Source organism: Pimephales promelas, chromosome 10 (assembly GCF_988280905.1).
Source record: "Pimephales promelas chromosome 10, fPimPro1.hap1.1, whole genome shotgun sequence".
Classification (NCBI taxonomy): Eukaryota; Metazoa; Chordata; class Actinopteri; order Cypriniformes; family Leuciscidae; genus Pimephales; species Pimephales promelas.
The window spans coordinates 16860398-16877964 of NC_142778.1; the positions used below are offsets into that span (position 1 = coordinate 16860398).

The 17567-nt window shown below is 42.6% G+C and overlaps 1 pseudogene; it reads right to left on the reverse strand.

Moving 5' to 3' along the window:
* Window positions 1–2072: 2072 nt before the first annotated feature.
* Window positions 2073–17348, reverse strand: LOC148977371 (uncharacterized; annotated as a pseudogene).
* Window positions 17349–17567: the final 219 nt, after the last annotated feature.

Below are 17567 nucleotides of genomic sequence, written 5' to 3' on the forward strand. Positions count from 1 at the left end.
ATTTAGAGGTAGACCGATTCATCGGATTTGCCGATTAATCGGCACCGATAGTTGATTGGTGGAACTATCGTTATCGGCAAAAATCCGCACCGATAGTTATTTCCTGGTTTCGTCTGTTGCTGGGGCGGCTGAGAAGTGCGCGCTGTCATTCATTACACAGTACGAGAGAGCTGAGAAGGGTCTGCTGGCATCATGCAGTACAAGAGCGGCCTCTGGAGGTGTCATAAAAACTGTATCAACTGATGCCTCGTGTTGTTTATTTCGACACGTGACACTGCGCGCTGCACTGAGAGCGCGCGTTGTGTGGAGAGTGGAGATCGCTGACATCTGATGCGCGTGCTAAAGCACGGACAGCGAAAAGGTACAGGGAATTTTGTCATATCATTATAAACGGATGAATTTGTTGACTAAATGCTGCATTAGTAGAGAAAGAACCGCACGACAGTTTGTTTGCCTTCGAGAGTGGCTGAGACACTAGCGTAGCCAGGAATCATAATGTAGGTGGGCCCAGAGAAAATCAGGTGGGCACAGCCTAAATGCATCTGTGATCAAAATAGGCCAACACAACTAAACCTGCTTGAATACACCACAGTTTAATCAGAGCACAAGCATGTATGTCATCATCATAAGCAGTATTAAGAACATAACGATAAGAACAGCAGTTTCACTGCGCGCAACCCGGCAACACTACACACACGTGCGCATCTGACAGATGCAAAACAACACCATCATAAAATCAGCAGGACAGTGTGTAAAAACAATGCTTGGTCATAGTCTGGCTCAGCGGCCACATAAACCACGTTAAATAAACAACATTAACTCGGCAACTATACGTAGATTGGCTTACTTGTGATGACTAGCTTATAACAGGACAGTGATAGGCTTAGCCGAGTCTGAAAAAATGAACGTACATAACGCTGATATAGTAAATCATGATTCATTTGTGTTAATTATTGCACATTTGTATATAGGCCTATTACTTATCCTAAGACATGGCTGTACAGTATGTACCTGTACACTGGCGTGTAGGTGAGGTAGAATGGAGCGCTGCTGGTGAGGGAGAGATTGCTGAATTAACGTAATCTCTAGCAGCAGAGCTGTCCAGCTCCTTACTACTCGAGTCGAGACTGATGGCTGAGGCTCCTGAACATCTGCATTATTTTCCTCCTGCAGCGGCTGTGGTCTTTTTGACACAAACTTTAGTAAGTTTCTCTGTTTCATTTTAGTTTAACATAACGTTACTTCTTCTTAGCTAAACTTCAGTCTCCCTCTGTGAAATGTGTACGTCGTTGTGAAGGGGGGATGGGCTGTTCGCAATCTGACTGCGCGGGCATTTCGTCATCACCATGACAACCAAACAAGAATCAAGAAACATTAAGATTTATTTTATTATTATAATTGTTTTTATTATTTTTATTTTTAGTCAAGTATTGTGACAATCGCAACAGAATTCCCTGCTTCAGCTACATTGTGAGGCCACTAAGGCACACCCGTAGCTACGCGAGTGGGCTGAGAGGACACACATTAGTAGTACCTCAAGCGGTTAAAACACTGACACAAAAATACACCTAAGTCCAACCCGAATGTTTAATTTCACAAATTTTTCCCATCTATTTGCATTAGTTTATATCCAGCTGGTCACTTTGATGCATTCATTATGCAGCGACGTTGCATTAGAGACGTATGATAGCAAACTGATATGTTCATACAGCCGACAAAAACAAACGAATCAGAGAAGCATTCGATTTCGGTTCTTTTTTCACCATCACTTTAATACATATTTATTTTTATTAAATATTCTTTAAGTTCTATAAAATACAGGGCTCCAGACTGCGACCAAATAGTAGCATTTTGCGACTAAAATTTGAGAGTGTGACGGAGACAAATATCACAACCTGATGTGCGTCTGAGCAATAAGCGATCTATCGACACGTTACCTAGCAGCGAATACAAACAAAATGAAAGTGGAACTAAAATACGCAACTCATATAGGCTATGCTTCACGGACCGTTGGCGTTTTTATTGGACCAATAATAGATCAGCGCATAGTGGAGCCCCCTGAACCACCGACAGTAATAAAGCCCCGAACTTGCCAGTCGCTGGTTAACACATTAATAACATTAACTAAGGTTAATAACTGCTGTTCATTGTTTGTTAATTAACATACTAAATTTTTAAATTAAGGTTTTTATTTGTTAACCATAGTTAAAACTCTATGAACTAACATGAATGATCAAGGTGAAATTGTATTGCTCAAATATTAATGCTGTAAACATTTATATTGCATAATGCACATAGTTCATGTAAACTAGCTAATAAATCATTGTTAACAAATTGGACTTGCAACATGTTATAGCTAAAGAAACACACATTTAACATATTTTCATGTTTAAATTATTTTCAGATGGCAAATTTTGTTATTATTTGAAACGTCTTTTTTATTCATTAGGTTGGCTTGAAAAAGAACAGTTAAACAGTTACATTTGGAATGTTTAATTTGTTATTTAGAGTATTATTTTTTGTTTGTTTGAAAGAATGCCTTTTATGCCAGTTTTTTGTATTTTTATAATACAGTTCAGCACTGTTTTACTTGGAGTGTTATGTTTGTTTTTATCCAGTATCAATTTTAAAAACTATCGGTTGATTAATCGGTTATCGGCAAGTACAGCCCAACCTAGCTATCGTTATCGGTAAAATCCAATATCGGTCGACCTCTATTATTATTTACAGACACGGAGTTTTTGTGAAATGGACGTTTTGCTTATTTTCAATTGGCAATTTCAGTTTGAAGGGTGATGGCAATGCGGCTTTAACTGCTCCGTACTTGCTGCGTTTTATTTCTATAAATTAATTTCGTTTCAAATGGGGTCCAATCAGTTATTAAAGGTGTTAAAAAATTAACTCTGTATCTCGAGGTTGCGGCGCGCACACTATGCACCGAGTATTAACCGATGGGCCTCAGTTAACGGTTAATGAATAACTTGAAAACGTGCCCGCAGCCCTACTTGTTATATCGCGCAAAAAATCGCTGCTTGAAATGGAGAATCGCCTGTACTGGTCTTGTTACACTATTGCAGCCACTGCGGCAGGTGAGTTAATATCTTCCTAATTTAAAAAATAAATTAATTCATAATACCCGCTGAAATGGGTTGGGTTTTATGACGTTTGATCCAGAAAGGCGTGTTAGGGGTGGGGTCTGGGGCAACGCTGTGGGGCTACTGGCCCGGCAGTGGAAACGCAAGCCCGGTGCTTGAGGCCCGAGGCCACTAGCTCGGCTCGGCTCGCTGTTAGCTCTGGCCCAGCCCTAGCCCGGCAGTGGAAACGCGGCTAATGTTATGAGCAGTGGCAGGCCAGGTTTACAACAATTCACAACAGTAAACTTGAGTCTCTGATGCCAACATACATAATTTGAAACAACAAGGACTTTTTGTGAACATTGTCATTTCAACAAATGTCTCTGTGTGCCCCATTCGATATTTATAGTGTTGTGGCCCTGATGCGGCATTTGTTTATGAAGGCTTTTTTGACCTTACTTTTCTCAACCGGTGTCCAACCATCCAGTGTACTACAGCGCATGGCGTAAGCTGCAAGAATAAAATAAAAGAAAGCACAAATTACAGATTGCATTGAGTAACCGCAGTTACCACAAGAGTATTAACAACTTTTTTCAGATACGACAAAAATTCAATGGATCACACATAAGGAAATGCAGCAAAATCATAACATTTAACGTAGCTATGTGATATAGTATATATGGCTTATTGGGTTCCCACTGGGGGTGTAACGATACACAAAACTGACGGTTTGGTTTCCCCACGGTTTTGACATCTCAGTTCGGTTCGGTTTAGAAAGCTAAAATTGCTTTTTTTTTTTTTTTTTAACAGTGGTTTAATGAAAAAAAAAAAGGTCTTTGTCTTTGAAATTCATTCAATTACAATTAAACGTTTCACAAGCATTAAAACAATAATCTGCTAATGCTGTAAACTATATAGGGAGCCACACATTACTATAACATTAAAGGTTGTAGCCTAGACTTGTAACCTAAATTCAGATGCTATTCATTTTTTAGATATAATAATCAACACACAACACATTGTATGAAAACATGTAAACTGAACAGTTTTTGCATTAACTTTTTGAAATATAATAATTTACACAGTTGTCATTTTCATGAAAGATATTTTAAACAAACATTAAATAATCAAGATATCATTAACAGGTTAAGTAAAATATAATATATAGGCTAACATAGTGCATTTATTTAGTCCAAGAGTTCATTTATAGGAACCAAAGTTGTTGTGGACACTGAATCACTTGCCTGTTGAGGTAAATATAATGCTAGTGACAAGCTATGCTGTTTTATTGACGTCTTTCCGCTGCTGAAACACTGATTGAGCGATTACACGAGTTATGATGCCTTTCAGTAAGTATACTGTATCTTTCAACATACCTTCAGGTGTCCATTCTGTAACTGAGGAAGAGATGATCGCGTTTACTTAGTGGTAAATAGTGGCTAGGCTACAAAACTGAATTCGTTGTGTACAGTACACATAACATGAGGTCCATTGAGCCGGGCTGGGCGGGGCCGGGGTAGCAGGGGGCGGGTGTGTTCGGTACGCAATGAGAGTATCACGATTCGAATCATGAGTTCTGTATCGCGTTTTTTCGGTTCGGTTCGAATATCGTTACACCTAGGGGTTTTTTATCGTTATACCTAAAACCGCCAACACATTTTTACCTATGAATTTTCACAACTTTTTCCACAAATTGTTAAAGAGATAGTTCACTTTGAAATTAATTTTTTGTATATTTTAGCTTACCTCAAGGGCATCCAAGATGTAGGTGTCTTTGTTTCCACAGTATTTTCAATTTTGATATTTTTAGGTTAAACCGTTCTTATCTGTCAGTCATATAATGAAAGTCAATGGTCACCACCTTAAAGAGCATGCACAGAGAAGTCCAAATTAAACATGATTGAATGACTCGTAAATGTAAGTACACATTGATGCCCTAAGACATGAAACGAGCGGTTTGTGTGAGAAAACTAACAGTATTTAAATCATTTTTACCTCGTGTAACCACAGCCACGTCTTACTGATCTGAATCAGTTGTTCAATGTCCAACTGAACCATGTCCAACGTTGTGATCTCTCGCGCGTCTACGTCACTCATTGTTTACACAGAGATTTCAGAAGTTTTACCTTTCACTAAACATATTTAGATATATCGATATCGTCTTCCGTTGCTATTTCCTGTGTATCTAAATATGTTTAGATCTTTACAGTGAATGGTAAAACTTCAGAAATCTCTGTGTAAACAATAAGTGATATACACGCACAAGCGATAACTTCCGGCGGAACGTTGGACATGGTTCATTTCGGAGCCCGTCTGGTTCGGTTCAGTTGGACATTGAACAACTGTGATGCCGGTACCGTGGTGTGGCAGAAACACGGGAAGGAGGCTGGATCCAAACGCAGTGTATAGGCTTTATTTAGACAAACTACATATTTCAACAAAGACTCAGAAACAGGACTCAGACACAGGAACGATTAACATCGACCTCACACGTTCAACAACTCACAAACTAAGGCAGAAACACAGGGCTTAAATAATCAGACAAGCAAACTTAACAAGGTAACAAGGGGGCGTGGACAATAGGAAACACCTGGAAAACTCAATAGACAGGGAACCACTAATAATACAAAGACAAAGATACAAAACCACATCATGACAGAGCCCCTCCCCTATGGGCGGCTCCTGACGCCCATAAAAACAACAGGCGAAGGCCAGGGCGGAGCAGGACCAGGCGAAGGCCAGGGCGGAGCAGGACCAGGCGAAGGCCAGGGCGGAGCAGGACCAGGCGAAGGCCAGGGCGGAGCAGGACCAGGCGAAGGCCAGGGCGGAGCAGGACCAGGCGAAGGCCAGGGCGGAGCAGGACCAGGCGACGGCCAGGGCGGAGCAGGACCAGGCGAAGGCCGTGGAGGCCGAGCAGGCTGTGGACGTGACCAGGGCGGAACTGTGGGACCCTCGGGCGTCCACAGCAGTGAAGGTCCCTCAGACGGCCACGGCGGTGAAGACCTTTCAGGGGACCACGGCGGTGACGACCCCTCGGGCGACCACGGCGGTGCAGGACGAGATGAAGGCCATGTCTGTATCGCCTCCATGACCCTCACAAGGTACCCACTGCCCCCCCCAAAAAAATACTTGGGGAAATCCACAGGAATCCACCGGGGCTTGAAGGTTGCAGGAAAGCCGAGGCGCAGAGGCGGGGCCGGCAGTGCGAGGCGTAGAGGCGGGGCCACCAGGGCGAGGCGCAGAGGCGGGGCTGGCGAGGCGCAGAGGCGGGGCCGGCAGGGTGAGGCGCAGAGGCGGGGCCGACAGGGCGAGGCGCAGAGGCGGGGCCGACAGGGCGAGGCGCAGAGGCGGGACCGACAGGGCGAGGAGTCTGGGTACGCTCACCGGGGCCTGGCGAACCGAACGAGTCCTCCTTCTCCTCCTCCTGCGGCGGCGCGTCACAGGGCTGGACAACTCACTCACTTGAACTGGAGATGCAGCGCTCACTTGAACTGGAGATGCAGCGCTCACTTGAACTGGAGATGCAGCGCTCACTTGAACTGGAGATGCAGCGCTCACTTGAACTGGACATGCAGCGCTCACTTGAACTGGACATTCAACGCTCACTTGAACTGGAGATTCAGCGCTCACTTGAACTGGACATGCAGCGCTCACTTGAACTGGAGATTCAACGCTCACTTGAACTGGAGATGCAGCGCTCACTTGAACTGGAGATGCAGCGCTCACTTGAACTGGACATGCAGCGCTCACTTGAACTGGAGATGCAGCGCTCAGCTCACTTGAACTGGAGATGCAGCGCTCACTTGAACTGGACATGCAGCGCTCACTTGAACTGGAGATTCAACGCTCACTTGAACTGGAGATTCAGCGCTCACTTGAACTGGAGATGCAGCGCTCACTTGAACTGGAGATGCAGCGCTCACTTGAACTGGACATGCAGCGCTCACTTGAACTGGAGATGCAGCGCTCACTTGAACTGGAGATGCAGCGCTCACTTGAACTGGAGATGCAGCGCTCACTTGAACTGGACATGCAGCGCTCACTTGAACTGGAGATTCAACGCTCACTTGAACTGGAGATTCAGCGCTCACTTGAACTGGAGATGCAGCGCTCACTTGAACTGGAGATGCAGCGCTCACTTGAACTGGACATGCAGCGCTCACTTGAACTGGAGATGTAGCGCTCACTTGAACTGGCAATTCACTCGCGGGGCTTGAGTGAAGTGCATACTCGTCGGGGCTCATGCGAAGCGCGGACTCGGCTGTGCTGACGTGAGTCCCGGGCAAATTAATGTACACGTGAAGCCCGGATTCGTCAGGAAGCAGTTCTGGTTCGTCCTGGCTGAATTGGACCAGCGGCGAAGAAGGTGACGAAGGCTTCACGGGTAAAGTACACTTGGCAGGTGTCGAGTAAAATAAGCGTGTAGTAGCGAAGAGGTCTTCCAAGGAACAAGCCCGAGCGATATACCTGTCCAGAGTCCAGTTGGTAAGGTCCCGCGGCATCCATCGAGCGATCTCGTAATCCAGCCCATTCCGAAACAGGTCCATGAGCTGGATATCATCTAGCGCTCCTAGATGGCAAATGGTCAGGAAATCCTTCGTGTATCTTTGAACCGACTGGCCCTCTTGCAAGAAAGATGACAGGTATTCTAACAGAGCCCGGTTGCTGATGACTGCTGGATCCATTTCGTGGTGAGTTGTTCTGTGATGCCGGTACCGTGGTGTGGCAGAAACACGGGAAGGAGGCTGGATCCAAACGCAGTGTATAGGCTTTATTTAGACAAACTACATATTTCAACAAAGACTCAGAAACAGGACTCAGACACAGGAACGATTAACATCGACCTCACACGTTCAACAACTCACAAACTAAGGCAGAAACACAGGGCTTAAATAATCAGACAAGCAAACTTAACAAGGTAACAAGGGGGCGTGGACAATAGGAAACACCTGGAAAACTCAATAGACAGGGAACCACTAATAACACAAAGACAAAGATACAAAACCACATCATGACAACAACTGATTCAGATCAGTAAGGCGTGGCTGTGGTTGCACAAGATAAAAACGATATAAATACTGTTCGTTTTCTCACACAAACCGCTCGTTTCGTGTCTTAGGCCATCAATGTGTACTTACATTCACGAGTCATTAAATCATGTTTAATCTGGACTTCTCTGTGCTGCTCTTTGAGGTGGTGACGATAGACCTGCATTATATGAATGACAGACAAGAACGGTTTGACCTAAAAATATCAAAATTGAAAACTTCTATTGTGGAAACAAAGACACCTCCATCTTGGATGCCATTGAGGTAAGATAAAACATACCAAAAATTAATTTCAAAGTGAACTATCCCTTTAACAACCACATGAGCAACATACTTACTTAGAATAGCATTGACTTTGAACCTATCCAGGACTCTCTTCCCATCTGGCACCTTTCCGTGTTTCCCAAATGTCACCGCATTCTTGCACTCCTCTGCCGTAAAGAATTCATCAAAAAGAAGATGGAACAAGCGAAGGCAGTCCTTTTTTGCGGTTGCATGGATTGCAGCCAGGTTAGTCGAGGACAAGGGACAAGAAGAGGCCACTTCCTGGATATAGCTCCTGCTGCCGAGATCTGCCTTTTGGAGCCCAAACACCAGCCTGAGGTTGGATCTGTTCCACTTTGTCCAGAAAACTTCTGAATGCCTCGAGGTGCTCACCACCTATGACACAAAAGATGTATATTACCTTACAGGGACACAGCAGCATTCATAAAGTAAAAAAAAAAATTTTTTTTTTAAAAAGTCCAAAAGATTTCATGATTGGATAACAGTTTTACCAAATTGTTTAAAGCTTTTAAGATTTAGCTTAAGCATCAAATAACTCCCAATGTCCAAAGTAGTAAGACAATGTAGTAGAACTTTAAACATATACCAATATAAAAACATAATTACAATGTTATGTTGCACAATAATTTAATACACTAGATTATTACCCACGTTTTTTTACACAACTCTTCTGAATAGATATTAGGTGTGTTCGAAAAACTGTTTGAGAAAAAAAAGAAGTGTTAAAAGAACAAGTAATTGCAACAGAGAGACAAAACATACTTACTTATACCACACAGCTCATCAAGCAGTTTGGCCTTTTCCTCCACTAATTTTTCCACCTCTGTCTTGCATGCTTCGCATGGCTTCCATGATCTGTCTTCTGCTGACTCAGACGAACTGAAACATGGTTCTCCATATTCTGGAATTGGATCACGCTCAATGATTACAGTATCTGCAGATGAGCTTGGAGAAGCCTTATGTACAGAGGTGCTTGTCTGGCTCTGGTCCCCAAGAACAGCAGGTTTTTGATGTGTATTAGGACTTTGCAACATTTGGAGGAAGCTTTCTTTGGCTGTAGGAGTTGGTGGCTGTCTTCGCTGATCCAAATCTGCCAAAACAGGCTGCTGTTGTGTTTGGTCTGAAGGTGCGAGTAGTGCTGTGTGAGGCTGGTGATACTTTGAATACTGCGAAAGGCTGGAATTGTGTGGAATTGGAGACAGAGTAGTTCCATACTGGTTGAGCGACTGGACTGGTGAATGCTGGTAATGTTGTGGCTTATTCAGTGATGACTGGGAAACTGGAAGTTGGTACTGTGGCCAGGCAGTTGCATGCTGGTGCTGTGGCTGGACAGGTAGAAATGACTCTGTAGGTGGAGGCTGGTACACTGGCCAGGTTGTTGGAGGCTGACATTTTGGTTGTAGAATCTTTGTGCAGCTGCATCTCTTTTTTTCATGTCCCTCTTTGTCGCCTTCTTGGTATCCACCGTTTTGTCAGCTGTTCCAATGAAGTCTACAGTAGCATTGTAGAACTTATTGTCAGACCATCTGTTACGGCCCACTCGTGGCCGCAACAATATAGGAAACCAACACGAGCGATCAATATAACCAACGTACTTTATTGAATCAATCTAGGGGTTTCACAAAATGCAATAAACGCTATTAAGCCATTAGGAATCTTCCGAAGTGCCGACAGTCGTCCAAATCCAGCTATCACCAAGAGCCCAAGAGACGAACAGTGGATGATGTCATTTCCCCGTATGCGCCTCCCTCCATGCATGACACCGGAACCTATATCTCCACCTCCTAATTTGAATCAGATGTTCCTCATCTCCATCACGACCTACCAAACAAGAAATAAAAACAAAACAAAACACACCCCCCATAACACCTCCCCTCTTAAGAAAGAGGTTCCTTATAAAGGACCTCTAACAAAAACAAGTCGTTCATTCTCAATTAACAAAAATTAATAATACCACCAAACTCAAAATCCTTATAACTAACCCTGCATATGGCCTCCTTAATCTGGTTCCCCCCTTGAAACTGGAATACAGCAACTCCTGGCACCTAGGAAAAACCAGTTACAGATGAGAAAAAAAAGGAAAAAAAAGAAAAAAAAAATCAATCGAATCAGTCGCAAGAACTCTCACACGGGGCACGAGATAAAGCATCAGCCAGAACATTTTCTACACCTCTTATGTGTCTAATCTCCAAAGGATAGGGTTGCAAAAAGAGAGACCACCGAATCAGACGCTGGTTTGGGCTCTGCAAAGAATGCAAAAAGGTAAGTGGATTGTGGTCTGAAAATACCACAATTGGAAAAATGCCACTTGTCACATAGACTTCAAAAAACTGCAAAGCCCAAATCAACGCTAATGCCTCCTTTTCAATGGTGGAATAATGCAGCTGGTGCGACTTAAACTTTCTAGAGAAATAAGAGACTGGTCTTTCTATACCCTGTTCATCAATTTGTAAAAGTACCGCTCCAGCCCCAACTTGACTGGCATCAACCTGGATCTGAAAAGGATGTCCAATGCATGGAGCAGCTAGCACAGGGGCAGTGCTAAGCAACAGCTTCACATTCTCAAAAGCTTGTTTACACCGCAAAGTCCACTCAAACTTTACGTTTTTCTTCAACAAATCGGTTAACGGAGCTACCACTGAAGAAAAATTTGAGCAAAAGTTTCTGTAATAGCCCACCATACCCAGAAACCGCATAAGATCTCGTTTTGTGTTAGGTGGAGGAAAATTATCAATGGCCAAGACCTTAGCGCGCACGGGACGCACTTGACCCTGCCCAACTACCTTCCCTAAATAGGTCACAGTCGCCTTGGCAAACTCACACTTTGCCAAGTTGACCGTGAGCCTAGCTTCTGCCAAACGCTCAAAAAGTGCTCGGATATGTAAAAGATGATGCTCCCACGTGTCACTGTATACAACCACATCATCTAAATAAACCGCACAACCCTTCAACCCAGAGGTCACACGGTTCATCAACCGTTGGAAAGTAGCGGGCGCATTTCTAAGGCCAAAGCTCATTACCGAATAAGAGTATAGCCCAGAAGGGGTAATGAATGACGCAATCTCCTGTGCACTAGTGGTCAAAGGCACTTGCCAATATCCTTTCAATAAATCAAATTTACTGACATACTTTGCAGAACCAACAGAATCTACACAATCTTCCATCCGGGGCAATGGGAAAGAATCCGGTTTTGTTATGTTGTTTACCTTCCTGTAATCAGTACAGAAATGGTACGACCCATCTGACTTCCCCACCAATAAACAAGGTGATGCCCAGCTTGCAAAGGAAGGTTTAGCAATGTTATTTTCCACCATATATTTAATCTCAGAATCAAGGTGACGTTGTTTATCCAAAGAAACACGATAAAAACGCTGATGTGGTTTTGCGTCACCGACATCTATATCGCGCTCTAACAAATGAGTGCGTGAAGGAGAATCTGAAAACAACATAGGGAAAGCTGAAATCAAAGCCAACAATACAGTTCTCTGGTGAAGAGGCAAATGTTGTACAAAATTCTCCAAGTTGTTAAGCGTTTCAGAGTTGTTAAGGCGGGGTAGGAGCATGCCGTCTTCAGGTGCCTTGACATCCTCAGCGACTTCCATTACAGATGAAGCAACAGCCACTGCCACAGGAGCCTTCTCTGACGCCAAAGGACGAGGATAAAAAGATTTCAACAAGTTAACATGGCACAACTGTGTGCCTTTTTTCCGCTCAGGCGTTGAAATCAAGTAATTTTGGTTGGAAACTTGACGTACCACTGTATATGGACCAGAGAACTTTGCACAGAATGGGGAAGCTGGAAGAGGCAACAGAGCCAACACCTGATCACCAGGGCAAAACACACGAAGCTCTGTATTTCGATCAAACATCCGCTTCATCTTTTTTTGTTTATTCAACAAATTGTCCTTAGCCATTTGACCAGCTAAGAATAACCGACGTCTAAAACCATCAACGTATTTCTGCAAACTCTGAGGTGGATCGGGCTCCCCCTTTAGTCCATCATAGAGGACAGCCAGAGGTCCACGCACTCTATGACCAAAGACCAACTCATTTGGACTAAACCCAAGGCTGTCCTGAACCACTTCACGAGCCGCCAACAATAACCAAGGCAACCCTTCCTCCCAGTCACGCTTTAACTCCACACAATAGGTCCGCAACAGCGACTTCAATGTCTGGTGGAAACGTTCCAAAGCCCCCTGGCTTTGTGGATGATACGCACTAGAGAGATTTTGTTTCACACCGAGCTGCTGCAAGACTTCCTTGAACATATGAGAAGTAAAGTTTGATCCCTGATCGCTTTGAACAACCCTGGGAATCCCAAATACAGAAATAAATTGTGTCAAAGCTTTAACTACAAAGCGAGTAGTAATGGAACGAAGAGGATAGGCAGCCGGATATCTTGTACTCTGACACATTACTGTAAGAAGATAAGCATTTCCTGATTTAGAAGGGGGCAACGGACCCACACAGTCTACAATTAAATGCTGAAATGGTGAATCAATAGCTGGTATTGGATATAGCGGTGCAGGTTTTAAACCCTGGTTCGGCTTTCCCGTGAACTGGCAGGTCGTACAGGTTTTGATATACTCTCTCACATCTTTTTTTATACGAGGCCAATAAAAAAAATGCAACAGGTGATTATAAGTCTTATTGACCCCAAAATGACCCACCATGTCTCCATGTGCAGTACGTAACACAGTATCTCGAAGAGACTCTGGCACCACCACCTGAATACAGGCCTCACCCAAGGGTACCTCACTACCCGACCACCATTTCCTTAGCAGGATTCCATCCTCAATAAAACAGCCACTTGCCGCACTCTCCACCTCTTCAGTGGACAATGCGGCAGAAAACATCTCTTTCAGGGTAGAGTCCTCCCGCTGCGCCACCACCAACTCCTGGTGAGAAACGGAAGGGAAAGTGTACGAAAGACCAGGAATCTTTTTCTTCTTTCCACAACTAGATCTAAACTCCACACTCTGGATTTCAGATACTCTTTTGCTCATTGCACGAGTAACAGCACAAGTCACAAACACATCAGGAAACTGTTTATCAACATCAGCTTGTTCTAATAAGAAAGGAAAATTTGTTACAATGGGAGGAGGTGACACATCCCTCCAAACACGCCCTCCAGCCAAATTATTACCCAGAATAACAGAAATACCCTCCACTGGCAGAGACGGTCTCACCCCCACAGTGACCTGCCCCGTGACCAAATCTGATTCAAGTACAACACTGTGTAATGGAACAGACAGAACTTGCAACCCAATTCCTTTTATTAACATCTCATTTCCTGTACTGGAACTTTCAGAAAAACTTAGTACGGACTCTAAAATAAAGGTCTCTGAAGCTCCAGTGTCTCTGAGAATCTTAACTGGGACTCTAACATCACTTCCGACCAGAGATACAAAGCCGACGGTAATGAAAGGAACATAGCTCAACTCTTCTACTTTACCGAACACCTCGCTTTCATGAAGAAAGTTCACATTAACCCCAGGTACAGTAGACCCTTCAATAACGGAAGACGCAGCAAGAGCAGATTTTGGTTCGAATTTAGAACGGTTCATTTTTGCTTTAAGAGCTGGACAATCTTTTTTCCAGTGTCCTTTATTCAAACAATAAGCACACTGGTCACTTTTATCAACCAGACTTCTTGGCTCTCTCTCAAAGTTCATATTACCAGGCAAAGAGAAACGAGTCTCCATAGGAGCTCTTTCCACAGAGCTACTTAAACGACGCCAATTATAATTTTTTTTATCTCTATGAGTCAAAACATATTCATCAGCAAGGACAGCAGCGGCCTCTGCATTTTGAATATTACGCTCTGTTATGAAAACAGCCACATCTTCAGGTAAGGTGTTTTTAAATTGTTCCAACAGTAACAACTCATAGAGAGAATCAAAATCACCGGCTTGTGAAGCCGAACACCAACGATCAAACAGAATCCTTAGCTCTCTACTCAGTAAATGACTGCTGCATACCTTTCTGTAACGTCCGAAAACGTTGTCTGTAAGCTTCCGGAACTAACTCGTATGCCTTCAGCACCACGTCTTTTACCTTGCTGTAAATTTGACTGTCCTGGACACTTAGAGTGGAGTAAGCTTTTTGAGCTTTTCCATAAAGCACACACTGTAAAAGTAGCGTCTGCTCACAATCTTCCCACTCCATAAGATCTGCTAACCGCTCAAACAAAGTAAAAAAAAGTATCCAAATCATCCTCATTAAATTTTGGCATGAGGTTAAGAGAACGAGCAACATCAAACATTCTTGGAGCTGGACTACCTTGGGCCTGCAAAACATCAGAGCGGTATCCCAGCTTACCTTCTCTAATTAGAGCAAACCTTTGAGCTTCAATGTCCAACTTTCGCAACTCCACTTCTTGATTTATTCGACTCTTCTCCATTTCCAACAGCAACAGCTCCTTCTGCTCCTTAAAGGACAGGGCTGAAGGAATACAAACAGGAACATTACTTTTTCCAGTACCTTTTGCAGGTTTCCCTGATTCAGATACAAGAATATCCAAATCAATAAGAGCAGCTTTAACAACAATTACCACTCCCTCCTTTGAACTCTTTTGTTTAGTAGTAAGGATGATATCATATTTTTCTGCTACTTCCAATAACTGTTTCTTAGTAAGCTTATTAAAGCTCTCCTCAGTAGGATACTCAAAAAACTCATCTAACAAGGTAGCCATCTTAATATATATATATTTTCTTTTGTCAAATCTCACTTTTAGTGACCTTCCCCACTACCTACACACAACACTACCTCAACCCTAGACTTCATGCTTCCACCAAGGGCTAAGTGACTTTAAGCACTCTAATACCAACAGTACAGACCCCTCTCGGACAAACCAGAGAGGGACTAACCCAGTGTCAGCACAAAAAAAACAAACTAAAATAATAAAGAGTCAACGAAAACGTTGCTTCAGCCTAACAAGGGAAACGCCACCAATATGAGAAGACAAACATCAATTTGACCTCGCTATAATCTCACGCAATTCACGCTACAAACAACGCAGGCTACATACCACACACACAAAAAAGGTAAACAACCTTTACGTAAATGCCAGATCTCAACTGTTCTTATCGGTATTTATGTATCATCTTCCAAATGTAGAAAAAAAAACTCACCTACCTCCCTTCCCAATCATGGATAACAAACATTTGTGATTACCTACTGAAAAAAAACAGTGACTATCCAACTTACACGTCGAACTGTCGGCACATTAACTTACAAACAGCTGAGCTGCTGAAAACACCAACAGGCGTCCTTAATTACCACCGCGCTTCCCAACGACTATAGCCTACAAAATCAAACAAAACGCATCGGACGAGCCCCTATTTGTTACGGCCCACTCGTGGCCGCAACAATATAGGAAACCAACACGAGCGATCAATATAACCAACGTACTTTATTGAATCAATCTAGGGGTTTCACAAAATGCAATAAACGCTATTAAGCCATTAGGAATCTTCCGAAGTGCCGACAGTCGTCCAAATCCAGCTATCACCAAGAGCCCAAGAGACGAACAGTGGATGATGTCATTTCCCCGTATGCGCCTCCCTCCATGCATGACACCGGAACCTATATCTCCACCTCCTAATTTGAATCAGATGTTCCTCATCTCCATCACGACCTACCAAACAAGAAATAAAAACAAAACAAAACACCCCCCCATAACACCATCTTGCAAGTACTTTTTCTCCTGGTGTCAGATCTCTAAAGCAAGCGATGGGTTTATCATCTTTGTTTAGAATATCACAGAGATTAAAAATCTTTGCTGTGTATCCATCTTCAAAGGTCAAAAATACAAAAAGTCCTGAAAATGAACACAAAGTAAACAAAAAGGAGATTGTGAGTAAATCAGTGTAAATCAATCTTCTCAATCTTAAATTCATATTCATATTCAATTCAATCTTAAACATGCTACTATATATTTATTGTCTTATTTCTAATACTTTTAGCAAAGCAACAAAATTACCTCTTCACTTTAGCCTTCAACTAGGATTAACTTTTTCTTTTAAGATTCTTTTAGCACTTTCAAATTTATTCACTTCTGCAACTCTTTGATTTATGTACTCTCTATTCTATTTTTTCAATGTTTTAATTATCACATATTCATTATTTAATTGTCACATATTTTATTTGTTTGTTTATTTATTTATTTTACATATTGTCTATGAAGAGAATGGCGTAGGGATATTTTTTTGCAAAGAACTTTGAGCTGCAATTCCTATACAAATTATTTTATCCCTTAAATGTTGAGATAATTCGCAAAATTCAGTCACAAAAATATACAAATACTCATTTTTCATGACATTCCATTAAAAATTCCTGTAATCAATATTGTGCCAGCTACCAATATACAGTATTTATAAAAAATTCCAGGAGACCAAATACTGACGAACATTTTGGTTAGTAAAGTGTCCAAAGTACGTTAAAATTACCATTTTTTAATACTTAACATAATTAGCTAAGCCCCGTAGCATAGTAAAATAACTCAATTACCATCTTGGTTATCTATAGGGGAGCTGTCTGGTTCATACAAACTCATCTTTTTCGGAGGGTTTCGCGCTCTTCTGGGCAGTTTTGTATCTGCACTCATTCTGTAAAATAAACAAAAGTACAACACATTCAATTATTGGTGTCTCACTGCACGAGATCAAATTTTTCCAATCATACACAATTTATGTAACTTCAAGAATGTATAGGCCTCGCTGAATGTAGAAATATATTTTTTTACATAAAGATGTTTATTGCAGAGAGCTAATTCTATGGCCTTCCTAGCAAGCCAACTACAAAATACGACCAGTTTCTTCAGAGTATCAGAACCCGGATACACTCGCCATTTAAAATGTACCTAAATTCTGTTTTAAAAAAAAATAAATAAAAATGTTGCTTACCTTCTTTTGAGTCCTGCAACTGTTTTTTCCTCCATTCCGTCTGACTCGGCCTGTCTGCAACTCATACGTTAACTAATGCGCGCCTAACCTCGTTGATTAAGCAGCGCCCCTCCACTGTGAATTAACCAATGACGATGCAGCATTTGTGACTGATGGCGCTCTTCTACTGACGTAAGGTTCAAGGTTCACTGTGTTTTTGCGCCAACTGAAGCTCAAAAAAGAAAACAAAGGTGGCGGTGCAGTATCTATAAGTG